Genomic DNA, 25474 nt, shown 5'->3' with positions numbered 1-25474 from the left:
ACATGGGCATATATAGTCTATTCAAAGTTTTATTAGTAATACGTCATGGATATGTGATGTCGAAACATTGCAATGTTGCCGCTTCAACTATGAGTTTTATTTCAGTTTAGCTTTGACAAAATTTTATTATGGATGATCTTGTGTGTATGCGTATTTTTATCCATAATAATATTTGGACGTCTAGTCAACGCAGTAGTAGTGGGACTGTTGCCGCACCTTTTCTATCAAATACATTTCTGATCTTACATTTAAAAACACTGTTTGTGAAAACAGTTTTCGTTACATATCATTTTAAAATTATTCCCTTTGGTCTGTTATCAAACAAACATGATTAACTTAATAACTTGTGGTAAAATTTCAACCATAGGGCGATCATTAGTACACTTAAAGCCCTTACTGGTTATTTAGACTAATATATTCTAAAATTCATAATACACAATATTTGGTTTGATGTGATTTAATTTTTTGCCGATTTTCATAACAATTATAATAGTACCACATAGGACCATATAGAAATACAACTAGAGCATCGATATTTCACCAAATCAGCGCCATTCCAGCTACAAATCCTTCACTGGAACGATGCCTGATAGGTACCCGAATTGTAATATATTAAAAGTGGAAATACAATTAAATGAATTCGAGACAAATTATTTCACGGTTTACAATTACGGGTCCAAAATCGAATGCGGACCCACCGGAGAAATAAAGGTAATTAATTAATTATTTTCTGGTTAATTAATATCTGACGCATTCGTAGCGAAACGGTTATTACACGGTCGTTCGGAAAATCATTTCGATTTCATACGGATGACTAGCGACGACTAATTATTACGACAATTACTAGACGTATTTTATATCCGAGTTCCTGTAATAATTACTGAAATAACGTGAACTATTACATAAAAAGGGAATGGAATAGTACAGATTAATATAAGTTTACGTGCCAAATTAGTTTTGATATAGATGTATTAAGGTACCCTTTAGGTGTGCTATTATGATCAAAGGAGAATAGGTTATTTCAAAGTAATCGTCGTTAGATTTAGTAGCTTTATGCCAATGTTTTTTATCATCTACAGTTTGATTTTAGTTATGTGAATCGATTCCTTCAATAGACTTTTACGTTTAAAAAATAACCAGGAGTTCAAGGAAACTAAACCCAATGGCAATGAAGATGATGATGAAGTAAGACATCATTATCATTACCATTGGTTTTTAAAATTGTTAGTTATTATGATAATTATGTTTGCATTTTATATAATAAGCAATATCTGAGCTCTCTGACCGTTTAGAAGTCATTCATTCAAATTCTGTAGGAGTACCCAAATTTAAGCAAGTCATCAGTACAACTGGTTCTAAGGCAATTCCTTGGAGGTTTTACAATAAGCTTTTCAACCTCATTTTTTCTTCAAATTTACTTATAAAGGAAGCCTTAAAATACCACTTTCTCCAATAGCCATTCTAAAAATACAGTCATTTGATAATGCCTTTTTTACATATTTTAAAGTCTCCTTTTACCAAATTTGTGTTTACCTGGACTCAACCTACAACTTAACGTGGGTTCCGAACCACGGTCCTCGGCATTAAGCCTACCGACTGGCGAGTGGCCAATTTAAAAATCATCCGAGAAGACATGCGGTCTTACGCAGCCTGGTTACTCATGTGACTGGGATCATTTTCCTTGTCGGCTTTTACACTTTTGCCTGGGACAATCACAAATATTAAACAATCACAAACATAAATAAATTTACGACCATGCCCCAGCAGGATTCGAACCCGCGGCTATCGCAACAGTAGGAGGACCGTCCTGTTGCCTTTACCACTGCGCCACCAAGCCGGCTGATAATGTCTTTTGCTCGATATCACTAGTGTGAGGGACGACACCTGATCTACCCTCCTAATGGAACCGCGTCACCGTCTCAAGTTTACTCTTTTAATGGTTCCCTGTTTCTGGACCACGTTATGCCCAGCGCCTAGATATACTTAATTTATATGCATATATAGATGAAAGCAGGAATGGTTGATGAAGAAGTTTAAAGACTTTCTTATGGATCCTCCACTCCAATGTGTATGATATGCAGATACGGATAAAGTAGATATTGTGATAAATCAACCAATAACAAATATTACTCGAGTAGTAATATTCTTAAAGAAATTGACAAATGATAAATTCCATGTTAGTGTTGAAGGAATATGCTTTAGTAGATAAATACATAAAACTGTTTGAGCAATTATCCCATAAGAATTATGGGTGATTTATTTTGATATTACATATTGACAATTAAAAATTGGAAAGTTAAATTATGACATGAGTAAAGTAACTTGAAGGTATAGATCCATTCGCCTAATGGAACCGCATCGTTGTCTAAAAATTACGCTCTGAATGGTTCCCTATTTCTGGACCACGTTATGCGGATTTAGCACCTAGGTATAGGCTTAATTTATAGTTTTGCTTTGATACTTTGAGTATCGTCGCCACGGAAGCAATACGTTAGGGCGGCATACTATTTTGGATTGATTTAGAATAAATCGTTTAGACCTTTTATTTTAATTATTGATATTTTGGTGAATTCATTGATAATTAAGAATTTATTGTTTACACTAATACGTTAAATACTTGTCTGGAAATTGCCAAACAAATCTGTATCATTATATTAAATATGTATCATATATTATATTAATCTGTATTCAATATATTATAAAATAACGGTCTACTAGAAGAGGGTAACGAACTTTGAGGCATCAAGAAGAGCTTCTTTGCTTTTATCGAGAACAGAGATACATACAAGTTGAACTAGATACTGTTAACCCACCCTTGTGGGTTGAATTGAGACACCTCTATGTCCCTACTGTGAGGAACCTACACTCGTCTTAAAAATTTTAATGAAAAACACTATTTTGCTATCTATTAGGAAATGATACAACTTATCTGATTCATTGGAAACTATTTTCTTTTTTACTATATCTTCCTAAATAATTGGAAATGTTCAAATGAATTCGTCTTTATATTAAAATTTAATTTTTATCTTGTAAATAGCTTCATTTTATGTTGGCTTTTATTTATATACATTTTTATGTCTATATGTATTTCATTATACATTTTTAGCTTATTAATTTGTTTGTTTATTTATGGCTTTACAATTTGTTATACTGTAAAATACTGTACAATGCGTACAATAGACTTTTAAGTTTAAAGAATAACCAGAAGTTCAAGGAAGCTAAACCCAATGGTACTGAAGATGATGATGATGAGGTAAAATATCATTATCATTGCCATTCATTCTTAAAATTGTTAATTATGATGATAATTATGTTTGCATCTTATGTAAATAAGCAAAATCTGAGCTCTCTGACCGCTTAGAAATCATTAATTCAAATTTTGTTGGATTACCCAAATTGTGAAGTCATCAGTACAACTGTTTCTAAGGCAAATCGTTAAAAGTTTCACAATAAGATTTTCAACCTGTCCTTTTCTTCAATATCAATTCTAAAATTATATTGATAATGTCATCGCCTCGAAACCTCTAGTACTAACTGTATCATCTTCGTCTGGGTACCCAGCCATAAAGGCAATCCATAAATAATAACAAATGGTAAAATTTTTCCATAGATCATAAAATAGACAGTCTACTAGAAGAGGGTAAAAACTTTGGAGCATCAAGATGGGCTTCATTGCTATTCCTCGAGAATAGAGATACATTCAAACTGAACATGATATTGTTCACCTATCTTCGTGAGTTGAATTGAGATACCTCTATATTCTCACTGTGAGGAACCTACACCCGTCTTACATATTTTAATGAAATACTATTTTACTATCTATTAGGAAGTGATAGAGCTTACCTTATTCATTGGAAACTATTTTCTTACCAAAAATATGCCTAAATAATTAGAAATGTTCGAATGAATTCGCTTTTACATTAAAATTTAATTTTTATCTTGTAAAAAGCTTTATTTTATTGGCTTTTATCTGTATACATTTTTATTTATATATGTATTTCATTATACATTTCTTAGCTTATTAATTTCCTTCTTTATTTATTGCTGTACAGTTTGTTATACCATACATTTTAACTTGTTAATAATTGATTTATCAAGATTTCGAAGGTTTTTTTTCCATTGTGAAAGCATAATTTACAGGCTCTAGCCTTTAGTTTCTGAAAACATTCCTTAGTTTACATAGATAATCACCGAAAAATGCTAACGCGTTGGTGAGTTTAAGCCACAGTACTAAATTCAAGTCTTGTACAATAAGATCAAACCATAATGTTAAACAATAACATAGAAAGAAATTATTAAAATTGCGAATTAATTCTAAGAAATATTAAATTAAATTTAATTGTGTTTTATAGTGAAAATTATACAATCTACATTTTCTATTTTATCTATATTTATATAAAAATGTACCTTATATCTTTAAAAAAAATTCAGCATAGCTAGACGACATCAATTGAAATAAATACCACTCGGACAATACCTGGTGAACAAAACAGGTGAAATAAGACTCGCAAGTTGCATGTTACTGGCAGAAAATTTAAAATATTTATGAGTAAGAATAAATTCTTCACAATTCGGTTTTTGTGACCTACGAGGTGCATGACATAAAATTATAATAAAAAAAATGGTCACGTCATTATATGAGATAAAAGTATTCTAGTGATTTATGAAACAGTACTTCACGACAAAGATACATTTTATTTTTTGTGTTGAACTGTAGCCAGTAACAAGCAGTGATCAATAAAAGATAAAATATTTATTATTTATTCAAATGTGCTGTAGCATTCGAATTCTCAACACATTTCTCCACAGCGAATTATCTGTTGTACCTTCTGTCTCAACTAAAACGCGTGTCTTGAAGTGTAAATTTAAGTTTGAGGATAAAAATAGAAAAGTCGACAGGAGTAATATCACGTGATTTTGTGCTTGTACAATTTGTTTATTGAGTTTATACACTTTCCCAATTGACAGTAAGATTGCGCGTTGTGATACAAAATCCAACTTATTTTTTCTACAATAATTGAATACTGTCAGCAAACTAATTGACAAAAGAAATTCAAGCCTCGTGTCAGTATATAAGATATGAGACAATTATTCCAACTTACAAACAAAAATAATATTTACAATATCTTTAAGCAAAGTTTTAAGATAATCAATTTTCGGTACTTCCTGATAGAATATGTTTTGATAATATTGATTATAGAATGGTGATTTGGAAATCAAAACAAGCATTAAAAATAATTCTTTACAAAGAATAGATTACTGGCAGGTGAGACATAAAAATAGAGCTGTTGCAATGCAGAATGTATGGCCGAAGGGAATGAATCAAATGACGTTAAATTAATAACAAGGAAATATAGCAGACAAACGCATTAAAATCTCACTCAATATTTATCTTAAGTTTTAGTTTTAAGAAAATCTCCAATAGATTTTATATTTAAATATTATATTTTTATTCTTAAAAAAATCATGTATTCTTTACTGCCAACCTAATGTTTAAAAAATAAACTTTCTAATAGTACAAAAGCCAATGCCTTCGGCCATCTAACAAGAATAATAAAATTTCAGAAAATAATGAAGTCGTTATTTCTTAAACTAGCTATTATCCTATAAATTGTCTTCAGCAAATTACCCATTCTTGCATGTTATTTTAACGCTGTGCTTAGAAAATTAACTAGTTAACTGTAACTAAATCTGCATTATAATCCGAAAAGTGAAAAACGGCCTCTGTTAAAACGAGAAAGAGAGAAAACTCCGCTGAAGTTTCGAGAGACGATGCGTTTAAAAGAGAACTCTATTACGAACGATTTTACTCTAATTATAATTTGATGAGGATAAGTTCGTCGTTAGGGTATTGAAATAGCGTCGAACAGAGATGGAACGGAAGTGAACTAAAGAGTGATAGGATAATGCAACAGAAGAAATTAGGTCGCTGAAAGAACGCCATTATATTTGTAGTTTTTAATCGTCTTTGATTAAGAAAAAAACAAAGTTTGGCTTGACTTTTGCTTTATTAGAACATTATAATAAATATTATAAAACAATTATATCGAATTACAAAATTATAAAACAGTATTCACTAAAAGCCCTCTAATGCTATTTGAAAGTTAGAATATACTTAGTTCTTTGAAATACTCAGAAAATTGGCTCTCAGAATTCCTTTTATAAGTATATAGCCAAAATTTTTAAGAGGTATATTACACCTTCTGAACTAAAAAAAAACAATAAATAAACAAACAAATAGACAAACTAAAGAATAAATAACTAATTAAATAATTTTTCCCTTTTTCTTGAAATAATTTGAGCAGATATTGTGGTAAGAAAATACCTACTAATGAATCAGAGAAAGCCTAATAGTTAATATGTTTCTGAATTTAGTAAAATTAGGGGAGACGGATATAGATTTTGTGACAGTAGAGTTATAGATGCCCTTCAAATTAATACACGGGGAAAGAATACGTAATTTGACATTGTCCAATCATCAACCTATTTGACTTTGTTAATATGCATCTCTTCTCTAGAGAATCTAGAATCTATACACGGGAAAATATCTTTTTGATATGTTAACAAGTTATTAAAAAGTTATTTAGAAAGACTACCAATCTAAAATATTACCACTAAACTAAATTTATTTAATTTATTTGAATATGGCAAAACAAAGCGTATGTTGAGTAAATGTTACTTTTTAAAAAATCTTACTTGAACTTATTGTAAACTATTGTTAAAAAAACCTTATGTTTCATTTCATCACTATACATGAGATTGAGATTAGAACAATTATAATCCAAAATTAAAGCCATACCTAAGGAATCTGTAATCCGATTCTTCGGTATCAAACTTAGCTTCTATTCACTAACAAATTAGCCAAGAAAGTCGCCAGCCTTTTGGAATATAAGACGCACAGTCAAAAGAATTCTTACATCAAAATATTTAATTGCCCATGGAGACTAAGAATAATTCTAAAATTACTTTGTTATCATTTTAGATAATTGAAAGGGCACCATCATACCATCAGCCATCTTAAAGATTATCCATCCTGCATTATTCCAGTTGACTGAAATATATTTTTACTGAAAACAGATACAGCTTGAAGGAGATAAATAACAATATAATTCAAATGAGCAATAGAATCCAGTGCTCACATACTAAATAAAGAAAATAGAGGAACATTATATTGAAAAAGTTTATCTAGTTTCTGTAGCTTTTCTTAAAGGAACAAACAGATTGTATTGGAAGAGTACTAAAGAAACAAAACATAAAAGTTAGATTCAAAGAGATAAGATGGCCATAGGGGAAGATGTACCAAGCGCACTGAATTAGTCAAGCTCTAGGAGCTTTTGTTTTTATAATATGCCGCGAGTAGAAGAAGAGAAATATTACAATCAAGATTGAAATCCGGAAAATTTCGATCTTTGTCTTTAAAATGCAAAAATTATGGTAAATTCTACAAGTTTCGACGAGATAATATTATAAACGAAGTTATTGGCCTACACTGCAAACAAGTGTAAGAAATAGATATTTTCCACTAGCACCAACTATAGATTGATGAATTAACAACGTTTAATAACGTACAAAAATTGTCTTGATAAAGTCTTAAATGCATTAAAAGTCTAATTTTCTTCTTATTCTTCTTCTTTTAGAAAATTTGGAGGCTTGTTTAACCCATATTTTGCCTAAGTAGTATGTTCTACCTAAGTGTTAGTTCTAATCCCTTTTCCTACCTGGATCCATACCACCACGTCTTCCGTGTTGCGTCTGTGAATATATATGTTCATCCTGAGTTACATTAATGTATATCTCCGGTGTTTGTTCATAATACTCCCATTCCGATTGATACCGTGCCATCCTTTTTGTTTCAGCAGTATCAGCTCATGATTCAACACTGTAACAGATCAATTGAAACGTCCCCGACCTACCATAGAAAAACATATTTATTGGTAAAATTAGTTTTTTTATTCGACATAATTCCCTTCAAGGGTAATACACTGATTATAGCGACCTTCTAACTTTTCGATGCCATATTTGTAGTACGATTTGTCCTTTGCTTCAAAATAGACCTCAATTTCGGCGATCACCTTTTCATTCGAAGAAAATTTCTTCCCAGCGAGCATTCTTTTGAGAATATGGATGAAGAAGCAATTCGAAGGCCAATTCATGGATTTTTGCCATCGTTTTCACTGACTTGTGACACGGTGCATTGTCTTGGGGAAGCAGCACTTTCTTTTTCTTAAAATCCGGCCGTTTCTCGGCGATTTCGTCACTCAAAGCATCCGATAATGCTATGTAATATTCGCTATTGATGGCCCTTCTATTTTCAAGGTAGTCACTGAAAATTATGCCATGCGCATCCCAAAATACAGACGCCATAACCTTGCCAACCGACTGTTGCGTTTTCCCACGCTTTGGAGCGAGTTTATCGCGTGCAGTGCACTCGGATGACTGTCGATTGGACTCCGGAGTGAAATGATGGAGCCATGTTTCATCCATTGTCACATATCGACGCAAAAACTTGGATTTATTACGCTTGATCATCTTCAAACACACTGTTCAGTTGATGTCTTTACAGTGTCTGTTATTTCATTCAATTACAATTTACGGTTATTCAAAAACATTTTGTGATTTTTTTAATGTATTCGTCGGTAACAACTTATTTTGGGCGTCCACTGTGTTCACCGTCTTCGGCGCTCATTTTACCACATCTAAACTTTGCATACCAATCCTTGATGGTTGATTTTCCTAGGGCACTGCTCGGAAGGTTTTGCTTCAACCGTACTTTCTTCATTCATAAAGGAATATTTTATCGACACGCGAAATTCCTTTCTATCCATTTTTTTCACAGTGACAAAAGTTGCTTCACTCAAAATGCTATAATTCACAAACTAATGATCCGACAGGTGTCAAATTGATATACGCATCTTTTGAGCTCATTGCTCCAAATATGTCCACGTTAATTTTGCATTGCGGCGAAATAATAAAAACTTAATTATATCACTCAATGGATGCCCGATTCCTCAAGAAGAATCAACTAAATACCTTGGAATCCATCTTGACAGTAGATTAAATTGGAAACATCACGTTAGACAAAAAGCAAAACACATTAGAACCAAAATAAAACAACTGTACTGGTTAGTCGGAAGATACTCTCAACTTGATCTAAAACCATAGAGGTTGATCAATAGTACAATTATAAAGCCAATTTGGACCTATGGGGAACAAATATGGGGTTGTACTAAAAATTCAAATCTGTCAAATGCTGTCAAAACAAGGTTCTTCGATTGATTACCAATGCCTATCGTTACGTAACAAACGAAGAACTGCACGGTGAGCTGGAAATTAAATGGATTTGCGAAGTTATCCAAGATTTCTCTTAGAAACATGAAAGAAGATTACTAAATCATACTAACGTGGAAGCAATATAACTACTGGACAGCGCGCAGAATGTCAGGAGATCGATGCGAACAAAACCATACGAACTTATACTGGTAAAGCTTTATACTTCTAAAGTTATACACTTATTTAGTGTATATACATAGGTCCACAAAGACTGATGCGATGATATGTGAGTAGATACATGAAATTATTCAATTTAGTGCGGAGGGTGGATATATCAAAATTCAAATGAGAAGAAGCCAATCGCCAAAATAAAATCATTTCGGATACATAAAAAATTATCATTAATATAATTAAATAAATGTTGAAAACAGAAACCAGCTAAGAGGAAATTACATTTATTACAACTAAATATTTCCTTGTTTTAATTAAAGTAGCGTGAAAATTGATTTTGGTGGCTATAAGAAAAAAGTAGACGATAAAGAATTCATAAAACTATATCGCAGAGTTTGCATTCATGAGCTTTTCTCTGGTCGTTCATAAAACCCGAACTCTTGGGGGCAAAATTTGTCCCCAACAAAGTTTATGCCTCCCAAACGTAATATAATATCGGGCATGAACAAGTTTGCAGTAATCAAAGTTTTCCATTAGTTCATATAGTTCACGAAGCGATTTGTTCTTTCCGGTTTCCACTTTTTAAAAACCACGGAAAAAAATAAGCGTATTTATTAGTTGTTAAACTCGGTCGAACATTAATTATAACAAAACGAAATGTACGATGTTAAAAGTTAGAGCTGCTATATTTTCACTTTACAGAAATAATATTACTAGTATTTTTTATGGCAATATATGAAGAACAGATTGAGTAAGAGTGTTGAGTAAGTATGTTGGTGTTAATTTTTGTTGATGCTTTTGGTTAATGTCACAAGGCAAGGAGGCTCCCGGATAGCGGGTTAAATTCTATGATGGAGAATTAATATTATGTAAGAATAATATAAGAAATTGATACTTGACTTATTAGGAGCTTACCAAAAGCATTGATAATGATAAGCAATGTAAAAAAATACTCCCTATTGATTTATGATCTACTGGCACAAAAGGAAGATATGTATGAATTTAATGACAATCTTCTCTTTTACAATAATCCAAACAAAGTCGTGGCTTAGGCTTAAGTAGAGCTAATCATTAATATCAGCTTTAAAGTGAAATGACCATGAGAAAAATATTAATATTTGTATTTGTTGGAATGAGGTGGGTATGGATTAAAATGTATTTGATTTCTTATGAACATTGCAAAACCTTGACATATTTGTATTATATATTCTTATCTGAAGTAAATTTATTTGAACGGAATTCGGGAATTACTCAACAGCATGGGGAAATATAGTAATTAAGGATGGACAACATTTCCATTTTTTTTTTGGTTCTATTTTGACAATTTAAATTGCTTGAAGAAGTACTTTTGTATCTAGTCCTAAGGAAAAGTTACATTACGGACCCTCATAGTGAATAAAAAGCGACAAGGCAAATGATGTTAAAGTCGATGGATTTGACATTTCTCTATGTAAAATACCAATTTTGCATTAACTATTATAGTCTATATAAAATCTAATTTTTACGCGAAATTTGTCTTTTAGAAATTCGTTACTTCTTTTCTGTGACTTTGTAAAAAAACCTACTGCCAAAGTATATTTATATCGATGATGTTGAATAATTTTCCAATTATTTTTCTTGATTTATATTATTCACATTGAAATATAGGAAAATGTACTGGCTAATTGGAAGAAAATCGCAATTATCAGTACAAAATATTTTGCTGTTATATAAGCAAATATTGAAACCTATATGGATATACCGAGTTCAATTATGGGGATGTTCTGCAAAGAGTAACATAAATAAACTACAAATTTTTCAGAACAAAGTCCTGAGAGGTATTGTGCGTGCTTCCAAATACTATAGGACTGATTATCTACATCGAGACCTTCAGATACCCACAGTCAGTCAATAAATCAAGAGAATTGCAGGGAGGCATGAGAAAAGAGTCCATTCTCATACGAATATTGAAATATTACAACTATTGAATACCACCAGAACAGAACACAGACTCATAAGAATCAAACCATCTGATCTTGTGTATTGTTGTGTAGTGAGGTGCATATATTAAAAAATTCAGCAGTGACATGTATAAGCATTATATATAACAACCAGAGACTGAGTTAGGGCCGATGGGTCCTCCTAGTTATATACCTAGATTTAAGTTATTATAAAGGCAAATTGCAGGTTAGACGGAAACGACTACTAATAGTATATTAATTAAATAAAAAAAAAATTATTCACAAACGGTTATTTTGATGTCACTGACAAAGAACGATATGTCGAACCAAAAAGATTCGAAGACAATGATTGGGCGAAAACCCTGCTAAAATTCTCAAAGAAATTTCAGAGAGGTTAGCAGTGGAATAAACTATTTCCAGATATCTAATGCTATGGAAAAGAACCAAACGGGAAAATGGCTACTAAACAAATTATCTGAAAATGATACTCGGAACCATTATCATTGCTTGTCAGCAAAAAATAACCCTTTTATATTGCATATTGTATTTAGCACTGGAAGGTTGATCTATTACAAAGTGGAATATTGGTAGTCATTTTCTTGCTATATATAACAGTATGTAGTGTATTACGGGTTGCTGTAACTGAACGAATCTATTACGGCTGATGTTTGCCAACGTCAATTGCAAAACCTGAACAATATATTGTTGTAAAAGGCCAAAAAATAGCGAATAACGCAGACAAAGTCATCTTTGCCATCAACTAACCGGAGATGGAGATTTCTGATTACCAATTGTTCAAATCGATAGTTTGGATAGCGCATAGTTTCGAAATGCTGAAGAGGCTAACACCGTTCTTTCTACTCGATATCGCTAAGTGGCCAGAAAAATAAGAAATGATGGAAACTTTTTTTATTAATATATATAATAATTTCTCCAAACCTTTAAAGTCATTTAAGCACATATTATGATATGTAATCATGTTTGGAAGATTATATAAGTAGATGATTTCAATTTAGAAAAGAAACGCCGTGAACGAACCATTAAATTAATGTTACGGTCATAAACAACAGCTTTAAAATCGGTATACACCAGACCTCCTTCTTTTTATTACTTATAATCATCAGTAACCTACAACCTAGCTATCCATACTTAGTTTTATCTTTCATTAAATCGCCAATTGTAAAGCCTATTAGAAAAGTTAATTTCAATGATCATGTTAATATAGGGTTGCTTTAAAATATATTTTAGAAGAATCCGTCTGTTATCAGAAAATTAGTAGAATAGCCGGTCCTGTTACTGTTGCGATAGCCGCGGGTTCGAATCCTTCTGGGGCATGATCGTAAATTTATGTTTGTGATTGTTTAAAATTTGTAATTGTCCTAGGCAAGACTGTAAAATCCGTCAAGGAAAATGATCCCAGTCACGTCAGTAACCAGGCTGGGTAAGACCAGATGTCTTCCGGGATGATTTCTAAAGTTGGTTACTCGCCTGTCGGTAGGCTTAATGCTGAGGTCCGTGGTTCACAGCCCACGTTAAACTGTAGGTCCAGTCCAAATAAATCCATAGTTGGTAAAAGGAGACTTTAAAATATATTTAAAAAATTGGTAGAATATACAATAGAAAAAGTTGATAGCAGTTCGACGTCACTGTAAAATATTCAACAACAACTGTCCGTTTTCGGCCCAAACTTTATCAGGGAACTGATTTCTTAAATTTTCAGGAAAATAATAATTACTAGGTCACATTCCTTTCGTCCCATACGTTATATACAGACGATAATGTTTTTTTTAGTTTAAGTTGATGTTGGTTTGGTTAGTTTAGTTTAATTTGATGGCTAAATAGCTTCTGACTGGAATATGTAATCTACTCTATGAAATTCAATATTTATAGTTGCGAACAGCAAAAAACATTTTAGCTATTTACCGGTGGAAAACAGAAGGAGTTACACAACAGTTTGGAGAAATTCGGCGCTTTTGAAACAGACCCATTACCGACGATTTTGCTCTAATTATAATTTAATGGAGATAAGTTCGAAATTATTTGAACAACAGGAAAAGGAAGACAATGGAGTTGAGACGGAGAGGAACGGGAGAAAGAGGAAAAAACAAAGAGAGAGAGTGAGAGGGGGGAAGGGAAGAAAATGTACTGCAAATATTCGTTCTATCGGTTGACAGATGGAAATTTAATTTGAATTTTGAAGGGTGTATTAATAATTTATTTCAAACTTCTCGGGATATTATTTGTCACTGCTTCTTAGCAAAAATTATAACGCAACCTAGATAGATATTTGATAGTAACTACACATATATTTATCTACACAGTATTTTTTTTCTATTTCTATATTTTAATGTAAACAATGTTCTCGGACTCGTTTTCGTACCACGTGCATGATTCTCTACTTAACATTTGACTTATATGTTCGAATCTCTATACAACTTCTGCAACTAACACAGTCAAACTTTGATGACATCTTAATGAATCAAATGTTAACACTATAAAGGCAATAGTCCTTTTGCCAAATATAACTGATTTACTCATATTCTTAAAATAAAATGAATAGTATTTCTTTATTTATTAAACTCCTTCAAGTTGGCTTGGTGTATGATTTAAAGTGATTATCGCATTATCAGTATGACCCAGATTCTCTATATTATATTTGTTTATTAAGAATCTCAAATCTCATCTTATTACAGATTTTTTTTTTATTGTTACAAGTTTTTACAACATTCACTTTTACACCTGATCTACAAAATCGCGGAAATATATGTAATACCTCAGAAAAATAGATAATCATCTCAGAAAAATTAACTTGCTTCATTTCTTCCAAGCAAGAATAATTTGATCTGTGCTTCTACCCATAAAAAGTCTTAAAACTCAAATTATATTCCTTCTATCTATTTTAGGATTAAATTTTCGCATATGTCTTTTTTTCCTTCACAGCTGTATATATCCTTTGTCCTGTCATATTCGGAACAATGCAGGAATAATAAGAAGTAACACAAAAGCTTATTTAATATGTTATATTTAATAGCCAGTTTAATTAATATGTTATACCTTAACTATTTTCGAGAATAGTTCATAATTAAATCATAGTTCTAGCTTTCATATAAAACTAAAAATTAATTATTTTATGAAAAAATTACACGAGGAGACACTATCATCTACCAGAAAAAATAAGCATACCATATCAAGCTAATAGCAATGTTTTTTGGTGTTTGTTGGAACGTACCGCTGATTTAGAATTTATTCGAGAGCTGAATTGACGATGGAGGTGTGAATGGTTGCCTGCCTATGTGGACTTTTTGGCTTATACAATTATATATTCTTAGTACGTTTCTTCATTATATATATATTAACTATGCGAGATTTCACACACCTTTTTTCATGCAATATTCTTAAAAAGTGATACAAAATTTGGGCAGACATTCGGTCGTTTCATTCGGAGAACCAGAGACGATAAAAGGCTAATTGAGCAGATTTCCATCTTGCAATATTTGTCAACCTCATCTGACGAGAGAGGCAAAGATATAACACTATTATTTTATTTGGCATTCCTAGATACAGTCTAATAGGAGAAAAAGTTAAACAACTGAAATTTTATCCTAAACCGTCTACTAATTTGTTACTGAAAAAAAAAAGCAAACAATGAACATTTTTCCCTTGAGAAAAAAAAAGAATGGAAAATTCAAAACAGTATTAGAAAGGAAGAAATAGACCAAAGCTGATGAAAAATGGCAAAAGTTGATATAAAGGAACCACTTACTTAAATATACCAAATATCATGCGCGATTTCTGTCTGCGTATTTAATAACTTAATATATGTGTTAAAATTATTCTTAAAAACAAAATAAACATGAACTACGGTCTTTTGCATAGAAGGTTAAAATTGTTGTTGAGTAGATCGTTATTAATGTAACCACATGCCGATGTGTTTCATACATTTTAAAGTGTTTGAATTAATCCATCAATTAAATAATATTAGTAGTAATATGACGTTAGTGTACTCTTTAAATATTCTCTCAATTGCTATTTTTAATATCTGCACAACTTTAATATATGTCCCGATCAATAATCGAAAATTAATGTTCCAACAAGCGTTGGCAAACTAAATTTTTGACGTTGTTAATAGTTTATATGAGATTATTATTGAATTTTCATATTATGTAACCAGTTTTGTTCTACGAAAGGTATCAATATGTATAGAGAATATAAAATTATTTTTTATAAATATAATTTCCTTGAATTCAATGAAAATTAAGAGAAACATAACTCATACTTTTTAAAATACGTTTAATTTTGTTGATAATTGCAATTTGCAAAACAAACATCTACTAAACTAAATATTGTTTCAGATTTGATAACGAAATACTTGCAAGGAAAACTAGATACTTGAAAGCAAGATACTTGCAAGGTTAAGTATTTAAATTTTTCATATTTTTCATTCATATATGTGTTATTAAATATTATTACCGACCCTAAAAAGTCTGAGAAGCTGTTTGGTCGTTAATTAACAATAAATAAAATCATAAATTACTAATAGATATTATTATTATTATTTTCTCGAAACCAACACCTATGTGATAATCCCGCCATGTTTTCCAACTTTCGCTCAATTTTGTTGGCCCGATTGCAGCTCCTGGAACAAGATTCTGCTTGCCACCAAGTGCTTAAAATCGTGTGACAAATACTAGAAGTAAAGTGAATGCGCACTACGACTTTGAACCTACCAATTTTTAAACCTGATCCGCCCAAATTATTCGCCGAATCCAGTTCTGTTCACGAGTATCGTGAATTTTCTGTGATCACCGATCACTTATTTCAGCCCTCGCCTAACAAAGCATATAATAAAATGGGACATAAGGAGCAATACTTGGCACTTAAACTGGCACATCACATTATTTACACAGAAGCAGTGTGGGCAACATTTTACCTGCAATGGCGAGGCTTAGCAGAGCTACATCAATAAAAAAACATCAAGCTACGTTTTACGCTTACCGCTACCATGGTAGTGCAAATTTATATCATTACCTATGGAATCATAATTACAAATAATCACAAATATTAAGTATATCTATATTCTGGTAGGACTCGAACGACTATTACAGCGGTAGCCAGAGCTTTCTGTTTACTTGATCAATGCAGAAAAATAATGATATAAATGTACTTCAACAAATTACAATATCGAAACTTAATTAATTAGTATTTTATTGTAGCCGACAATTTTATTTAAACCCACCAGTGAGTTAAATAATCACTACTGTAAAACGGCGCTCCCTAATATTTATAAAATAATAACGTTCCCAGTAAAGATTGAATTTATTCATTTGCGATTAAATTCCGCGCCGTCTTACAATGAGATGATTCCATTCGAAATCTATTCGGCTATTTGCTCCGCTATCTCTTTTCGACCATCGTTCGTATAATTACGAACTTATCTCCATCAAATTATAATTAGAGTGGAATCGTTTCGTAATGGACTTGTTTCGCAGCCATCGGCTTCCATAACTTTTGCGCCGTTCTCTCCGTCTCGGTAAATAACCGTAGTGATATTTCATTTTTCAGAATTATGGATCTTTTCAGCCCGGGTAGTTATTAACTATTGTATTAGTGGAAAGATTGCTTTTAAATGCGCCTGTAGAGTCTTTATTTATTCAGTATGCTTTCTACCGCCACCGATCTTTTAGTTTTATAAAGATTGGGAATTAATTATTATGGTTTTGCTTTAAATTTAAGGTCTTATTATTAACAGTTTTGTGTATTATTGCTTTTCTTCCGACATTTGAATTCAACATCGATCTGGGTATATTCGAACAAATATAAAGTTTACTGATATTGGCGAGTGGAGTAGAACCATTTAGGCACTTTATAGATTTTTAGCGTTGTTACATCCATAACAATTTTCTATAAATTGATTTTTTTCTTCCAATTTCTCCTCTTCGAGCATTTTTTGTTAACAGACTTTTTATTTTTGTGCGACCTTTAATAACTCCGAATACAGTTTAAGAGACAGTCTCTTCTCAGTTTATCTGAAACACCAGATATTCCTAGCTGACATCTTAGTAAGAACTGCCCTGAAAACACGCGTTGTTACTTCTTCGACTAATAGTTAAATGATATTTTTTAGTTTAATTTCCTGAATAAATAATAAATGATGAAATACTATATGTATTTTATTTAGCTTTATATTGCCTTGCATTATTTTTCACATCGAAGGTAATATAAGATTATGGTAGGCTTCTTTTCTTATTGCAAAATTTACAAAATCAATGTTACTAAATTAAAACATTTTACAAATAATTCATACCTTATACATATTTTCAGATTGTCTGCTGCTGATTTCCTTTATTATGGTTTTAGCCCCATATTTGCATCCTATAGGTCAAAATTGGCTTTACTGATTGACTTTTAAAACGATCTCTATCATTTTAAGTCAAGTTGACTTCCAACTAATCAGTACAGTTACCTCACTTTGAGATTAATCTGCTCTGCTTGTTGTCTAATATGATATTTTATTTTAACCTACCATCCAGATAAAATTCAGTGAATGATATTTAGCTCATATGGCTTAAGCTGTAGATATACGGTTCTTGTTATTTCGCCGTAACGCACAATTAACATGGGCAAATTTGAAACTATTAAGCTCTATTTTCTAGTCTCTAATCCATTTGTGGATCTTGTTGACGGCTACTTGTACTTTTTTCACAGCCTTAGGCAGAGATCTATTTTACTCCATGACAAATGTGTCGTCGGCAAATATTCCAAGTACTGTTTATTTTGATGTTGGGATATTAGTAGTGTAAAGCAAATACAGGCGGAAACTCCAAGTGAAATAGCTTTAAGTATTGAGAATGAGCGGTCGACAGTAATTTTACGGTAGCAATTTGCTCATTTTGTAGATTAGACCCAGATGCCAAACCCGGTTAAAAATCTTGTGAGACGCCCACTAATATTGCAGAGCAGTATGTCTTTTCTTCGAATGCCTTTTGACAACTATTGTTAATCTATGTACTTGGCGATTGTCGGTTGTCAACTAAGTGCATAGATTAGTGGTGAGTGGTGATTTCGAAATCCGAACTGGAAATCTGGCATTTCTGTAAATGGCTTAGTACGTTTTAACAGCAGTTTCTCAAATAATTGCAATATCGTAGATAACAGCGAGCGAAATGGGTCAGTAAGATCCTATTTGTTCTGCAAGTTAAAATTAAAATTTAAAAATACAATTTAACCATTATTCTCAAAAACAATAATGCAATGACAAATCTCACTGAAATAACATGTGGGAATATCGGGAAATTGTAAAAATTTGACCTTGTGCAAAGATGTTATTAATTTCGGTATTTCCGATGGCTTTAAACTCGTACATTTAGCAGCACTTATTCAGTGAAGCCATACTATGTCTGTAGAACACTATAAATATAAATATGAATATATAGGTTAATTAAAGGTGTTATTCGGTTACGCAGACAAATGTTATGCTTTGAAAATATGTCTAGAACGTTACTTTTTCCTAGTTTTGCTATTTTGCCGGAAATGAATAATACAGCTCAGGCTCATTGACAATTGCGTGATGCTTAAATGCTTAAGTAAACATCACCGTCAGAATTGGTCCGCTCGATTTTATTCCCAAAATTGGATATTGGAGATGAACTTGGCCATGCTGGGTTCCAATAGTGACACCATTGGGACATCACTATGGAAATAAAAATCTCTAAGAACCTTACATTAAACTACTTATATAATAATTGATATCAAAAAGAGTTTGATACTTGGATTCCACATGAATTAACAGTAAAAAATTAAAGGGAATTTCCATTTGTATATCATTACTGAAATGACCACATGGACCAAGGAAAATCATATTTAGTTAAATTGAAAGGGACTGTTTACATTCATTTACTCTCGATATCTGTTGTGGTTGAAGCAGGTGTTTAAAAAACGACTAAAATTGTTCAATAGAAAAGGCGTCAGAATAACGTTAAAAACAGCATATTTGGTTACTCTTCATCGTTAGTTATATTTTAGTTTACATTACTGGTCATGAAAAATATTTGCTAGAAAGTCTTGATGCCTCCATACAACTCCAACCTTTCGCCGTGCGACTACCATTTGCTTCAGTTTCTGCAAATACTACTTTATAATTAAGTATTACCCTGTAAACACATAAACTAGATGGGAACTTGGCGTACACTAACTAAATATACAGGTATACAGTGTAACTAGGTATACAATGATTAAACTTACATTTACTCCCATACAAAATTTAAATAGTATTGGCGTTAGAGCTTCGTGACATCACAGCCAATTAACTGTAAGAGCTAATTAACTATGGCCAACAGCAGACAGGAATAAATATTCTTATTTAAGAAATGATACTAGTGGAAATTATCTAGAATGATAGTATATTAGAAGTAACTATAAAGATTATTAATACTTTTGAAATTTAACTTTTTATTGAAATTAATTTTTAAAAAATTCTGTTTAAATAATAGCACAGAATCTAAAGAAATAAAGAAGAATTATGATGAATAATAAATTAATGTAATTTTTGCATCAGAAACACATTCTAGCAACATAAATATCTACATTTATGCTATTAAATAACTTGAATTATTCTCCCAAAGTGTCCAAAGTTTATTGTTGAAACACGTGTGGAACTGAAAATTTACGAGAATATTATTTAGAATATGGAAATAGAAAGAAATTAGAAACTTATATATATATATACTTTTGTATATTAAATACAAACAACGGAAACGGAAACAGAAATGAGATTACTTTAATATTTATATACTTTAATGATTTCTTTTAATTTTAGAAATATTATAAGACGTTTGTTGTCAAAAGACTCTGAAATTTATAGTTATACACCATATGGTGTGTAATAAAGTTCCTTCCCCATTTTCCAAAAAAAAAACTAATAATGCCTGGATAATGTTAATATTTGTTTCATTAATATGCCATAATTGTTCAAGTTTGTTAGTTGTAGACGCTTTCTTAAAACTCATTGTAAAAGTGTATTAAGATTTTAGGTAACCGTTATATGTGCTTCCGACAATATTGCAATTATAAAACGTCAAGCTAAACTTTCGTTAAGCGCACTTAAAATTTTGGTAATGTATTGATATATTACCTTTATAGTTATTACAACAATAGTCAATACGTACATTTCTTTAAAAAAAGCTTTTTCGAGAGTGTTAAAATTTCAAGTTATTTTAAAGTAGGGACACATTTTAAAACAACAACTTATATGTTCTTCAATTTATTTTAACTATTATCAGTAAAAGTTTAACAGTCTCATATTCCCTTTAATCTTATAGAAAGGAACCAACCTTGCTAAATTACTGATTAAATGCGGATTCTTAATCTTCATAATTAAACAAACTGTTCCAAAGTATGTTGAAATTGATTAGGATTATGGAAAACTACAATAAGCTTAAACCTAATTAATAAGCTTAAACAGTTTTGCTATTTGGCCAAACTATTTTTCATGTCATTTCTAATTCATTAAGATATGGTTCGCATTAAAATATTGAATGCAGGTTTTCTGCGAAACCTGAACTAAATTCAATGAATTATTGAGTTCGAGCTGACCGTTATTATTTCAATCAGAATGGAAAGGCCCCCGAAATCCTATTAAATAATGAAGTTTGTTCAGTAGACGATTATATCCAACGAAATTACCCCTAATAAGAACGACGAACTACCTAATTAAAGCGAAAGGATTGACCTTTCGTCCTTTTAATCTCGTCCGGACTGACCCTGACTAAAATGATAATCAATTTAAGCTCGTATGGTGTCAAGAACAAGTCATCTATTTATTCATACTCGAATGGTTAAGCATCGCTTGATGTAATTACAGCGAAATAGTTGTCATTTTGTTAACTACGCCATAGTTTTTGTGAAAAATATAATTAATGTGCTTTAAATTAAGATCAAAGTGGTAATTTAGAAAGCAAAGTTCCATAAACTATCATCTAAATTTATGATGTCAAAACGTCACAATGTTGCCACATCAACTTTGAGTTTGAGTTCGTTTTGGGTTTGACTTCTAAAAAATGTCTAATCAAAATAAAATAACGTAACAAAAATAATGTTAATAAATATAATTTATATAGGTAGTACATTATAATATATAACAATAGTATTCTGTCTTAATATATTTATGCTGAACTCTTCCCCATGTTACCTATGAACTAGAGTTCTACGAGTGTCTCTTAATACAGTGGTGTCTCCTGTAGATCTAATCCACCCAATCAACAATTGTATATCTGAGTAATGTATTTTACTAAGCTATTGTTTCTTTCATTGTAGCGTTTTCTTGTCAGGTCTAGGGTTTGGTATCACCGTATTTCTCTTTATATTTTTCTGTTACTATTTGTGTACATCTTTCTTGATAAAACTAGATTTAACCAAAACTCTAAAAATTAGTAATCCTTCTCTCCTCGTGTCCTCCAAATGCTCGTGTATTTCTGAACAATTAAACACATATGTGTACATTGTAGAAAGTTTCTACGAATATTTATCCACAAACACAAATTGACGTTCTTGGACTTTCACTAGCTCATTGATTCACACTGTTTTGATATTAATATTTAAACGGCTTTCTATTGTATAACCAGCAGATCTAACATTAACATTTGGTCCAGTCTATCTGAATTTACTTTACAACGCGATAACAAGCCAATGAAATGAAGAAAAAAGATTTCGTTAATATTTTACATTTAACATGCTTCATTGATTTTATGGCCATGTGTCCAAATAACTAGAGGATTCGATTCTCGAGTATTCTTTGCTTTGTGAGAGGTAGCAGCTGTGCTCGGTCCTATACGCATGTCGTTCTATCTCTACATCCTCATAAATTTTTTAACCAATGAAGGCGTTAAACCATTGTAAATTTTCACTCGTCCGAAGGCACAATTTCGAGATGCTACACTGTCTCAGAATCGAATGTATATGTTACGTGGGTCCAAGAATATAAGTATGGGCAAGAACGTGCCGAAAATGAAAGTCATGATCGACGCCCACGAAAAAGTCTTCCAAATGACAACATCCGTAGTCTTCGAGAGTTTGTTGAAGGTGATCACCGGTTAAGGATTGATGAAATATCATCAGAATTGGGTATCATCTATGGAAGTGTTCAATGCATCATCACAAAAAAATTTAAAGAAATGCCTGGAGAAGACACTTTCCTTATAGGTCTCACATGTCATCTTGTGATTATTTTGTGCGCAATTGGCTGATAACTCACCCTCAACTTTTTACTAAGACTTTTTATGAAGAAGGAATATTTAGGCTTCCAAATCGGTGGAAAATATGTGTAGAGCACGAGGGTGACTACATAAAATGTTAAATGTTTAGTATGTATGTTTAGGATACCATTGATCAATAAATGTATTTTTAAATGTATTGCACGTCACAATTTTTAAATTTTTCAATTTTTCTCCTAAAAAACCAACGTACCAATTATAATCATCCAATTATAATAATGATCGGTATGTCGATCGATTTATATGTTCTAGCTCCATAACATTTTTATTTTATTTCTCTTAATAATTTTAACAACATCTTTCTATAGCTTATGTGACGAATTAATATCAATAGCTTCGCAGGACCAGTTTTATTTTATAGGCCATATATTCGACTTAATTGTGATATTCCTGTCTCTAATAAGCTTGGTCATTCGACCATACAATACATTTTTATAGGTTGAAATAAAAGTTAACTGTGGAATCTGGAAAATTCTAGAATCACGTTTCCACAACTGATCTTCTTTCCACAGTATGATTTTCTCATTCCATTCAATATTGTATTTACAATAATTTTCTTCTTCCACAAATGCTTATACCCAAGTAATCAAGTTTATTCTTTTATAAGTTTAAAGGAAATCTAGGACCAAAATTCGTTTTGAACCCCAAGAAAACACAGGTAACAGGTTCCTAAAATATAAAGACTATAGTATTTTTTCGTGGGGCATTTTTTCTGAGTTTCATATATATTCCTCAGAGTACAGTTTTAATCTATTATGAGACAATTGAAGAAACATAGCGTTCAATATAATGCTATAAACTTCTTAACGGGTCTGATATTTGATGATGATAAAATCGCATAAGATATTAAGACTTGGAATATTAATCTCGATATAAGTCACATTACAGAGCTATACCGAGTTAATAAAGGGAAGACCGAAGTATTGAGAGTGATCATCTGCTATTATAAATATCTACGTCTTACAGTTTAGGCTCAAGTGTTCTAGTAATTGGGATTGAAAACGTAGGAGAAGGAATTGGCATCTAAGATGATACACTAACAATTAGTACTAAAAGCCGGTACTTCCCAACGATGATTTTACTAATCTCTTCGTATAACTTGGACACTGCTACAGTCTGACATCTGTAAGTTCCAATTCTTATAAACGCGATACTAAAACAAATCCAAAGACGCAAATTGCTATAGTTTGTATAGTAATCCAATAAATAGTAATTTATTTATCTCTTTTAAAAAGCGTATAAAATTATAACAGGCTTCCATGGCGAACCCCATATTTTAAATAAACGAACAAGCATTTTTAAAACTACGCAAATTCGAGATCAAAGAGTCTGTTCTGAAATATAGGAGAGGCGAAAATACTAACCGTTTTTTGTGATTTTCAATGACGATACATTAACATTTTTGATATGCCTTATTATTTATATCAATTAATTTCTTTTGTGACTCTATTTCAACAGCAACAAAGTGATGAGATATGGGTGTAATTGCATTGAAGCCGAGAAAAATTATAATTACAAATAGTTAAATTTACAGCTAGAGATTGTCAATCAACATTTATTCAACAGGCTAATCATTTATTACTAGTTCTTGTACCTATAAAAATTGTTACCTGTATTTGTATAGACTTCATTTATAACATATATCTTTTTAAACAATTCCGTGAATTTTATTTTTTGATAGTCGCACATGCTATTCAGCTCTATGCTATTTTTGTCTCTAGGTAACAGTGTAATATCCAACAAGAAACGATCATAGTTTCTGGTAGGACAGGATGATAACCGCTTCAAACCAAATATACCTATCCTCCAAACTAAACAAATAAGCTCAAAAAGTACCTTCTTCATTTGCTTCCTCGCTTCCCAAAACCTTTTAGCGCGTTTGTTTTGTTCTATGCATTAACTGACCTGTCTCCTTTTTACGCAATTTTAAATATTCTATGTTGAGGTCTCTTCTTATTTTCACATACTATATATTATATTTAAAAATATATTATTTCAGACTCAATTATTTAAAATTAATTTTAATAAATGTAAGTAAAAAATCATCATCAAAATGTCCCCTTCTAGGTTTATTATCAATAATGTTTTTGAGAAAGTTTACCTAAAGAGGTTTAATAATAGAATAGAAAACACAAATATTATCCCAGAGCATCAACTTGGGTTTCGTAATAAGTACAGAATTATAGAATAAGTAGATAGACTGATAAACAATATAAATTTAGAGTTAAATGTTAAAATATCACCCCTTAATAAAGTGTGACATAGAGGGTCGCAGGTTAAACTAAAAAAACTCATATTCCCTCATCCTCACTTTCAGTTACTAACATTTCATCTAACATAGAAGTTTTACCAAAAACCAAGACTATAAACATGCATAGGTCTACGCGTTCCACAAGGCAGTGTACTGGATACGATATGTATATAGGAGACACAGCTGATACCGAACACAAAAATTATTAGTGTAACATTCGTAGACGATACGGTAAAGTTCAAAATATTAAAAGCCTCTAAACACACGTAAATAAAGTACAACAGTGGATAAAAAACATGGCGAATCAAAGCAAATGAAACAAAATCTAAGTAGAGATTACCCTGCGTAGGACATGGTCCGCAGTGAATATTGGTAATTGTTTAGTCCTTGAATCAGAGGATGCTAATTATCTTGGCTTGCCTCTAGACTCACGCCTCACTTCAATGAATATTATGGACTTCGAATACTACAGGTCAATTAAAAACTCCCCGGCCTACCATAGTAAAACACATTTTTTTGGCAAAATTACCTTTTTTTATTCAACATAATTCCTTTGATGATGCACTAATTATAGC

The 25474-nt window shown here is 31.6% G+C and overlaps 1 protein-coding gene across 2 annotated transcripts in view; it reads right to left on the bottom strand.

The window, feature by feature from the left end:
• Csgalnact (Chondroitin sulfate N-acetylgalactosaminyltransferase) overlaps window positions 1-25474 on the bottom strand; it is a 360415-nt gene that overhangs the window by 26473 nt on the left and 308468 nt on the right. The gene's annotated exons all lie outside the window — the stretch shown is intronic.

The sequence above is a fragment of the Rhynchophorus ferrugineus genome, unplaced genomic scaffold (genome assembly GCF_030347505.1).
Source record: "Rhynchophorus ferrugineus isolate W39M unplaced genomic scaffold, kcgeb_rfMv2 rfM4, whole genome shotgun sequence".
In the NCBI taxonomy this organism is placed as follows: domain Eukaryota; kingdom Metazoa; phylum Arthropoda; class Insecta; order Coleoptera; family Curculionidae; genus Rhynchophorus; species Rhynchophorus ferrugineus.
This window is presented reverse-complemented; position numbering and strand designations above follow the sequence as displayed.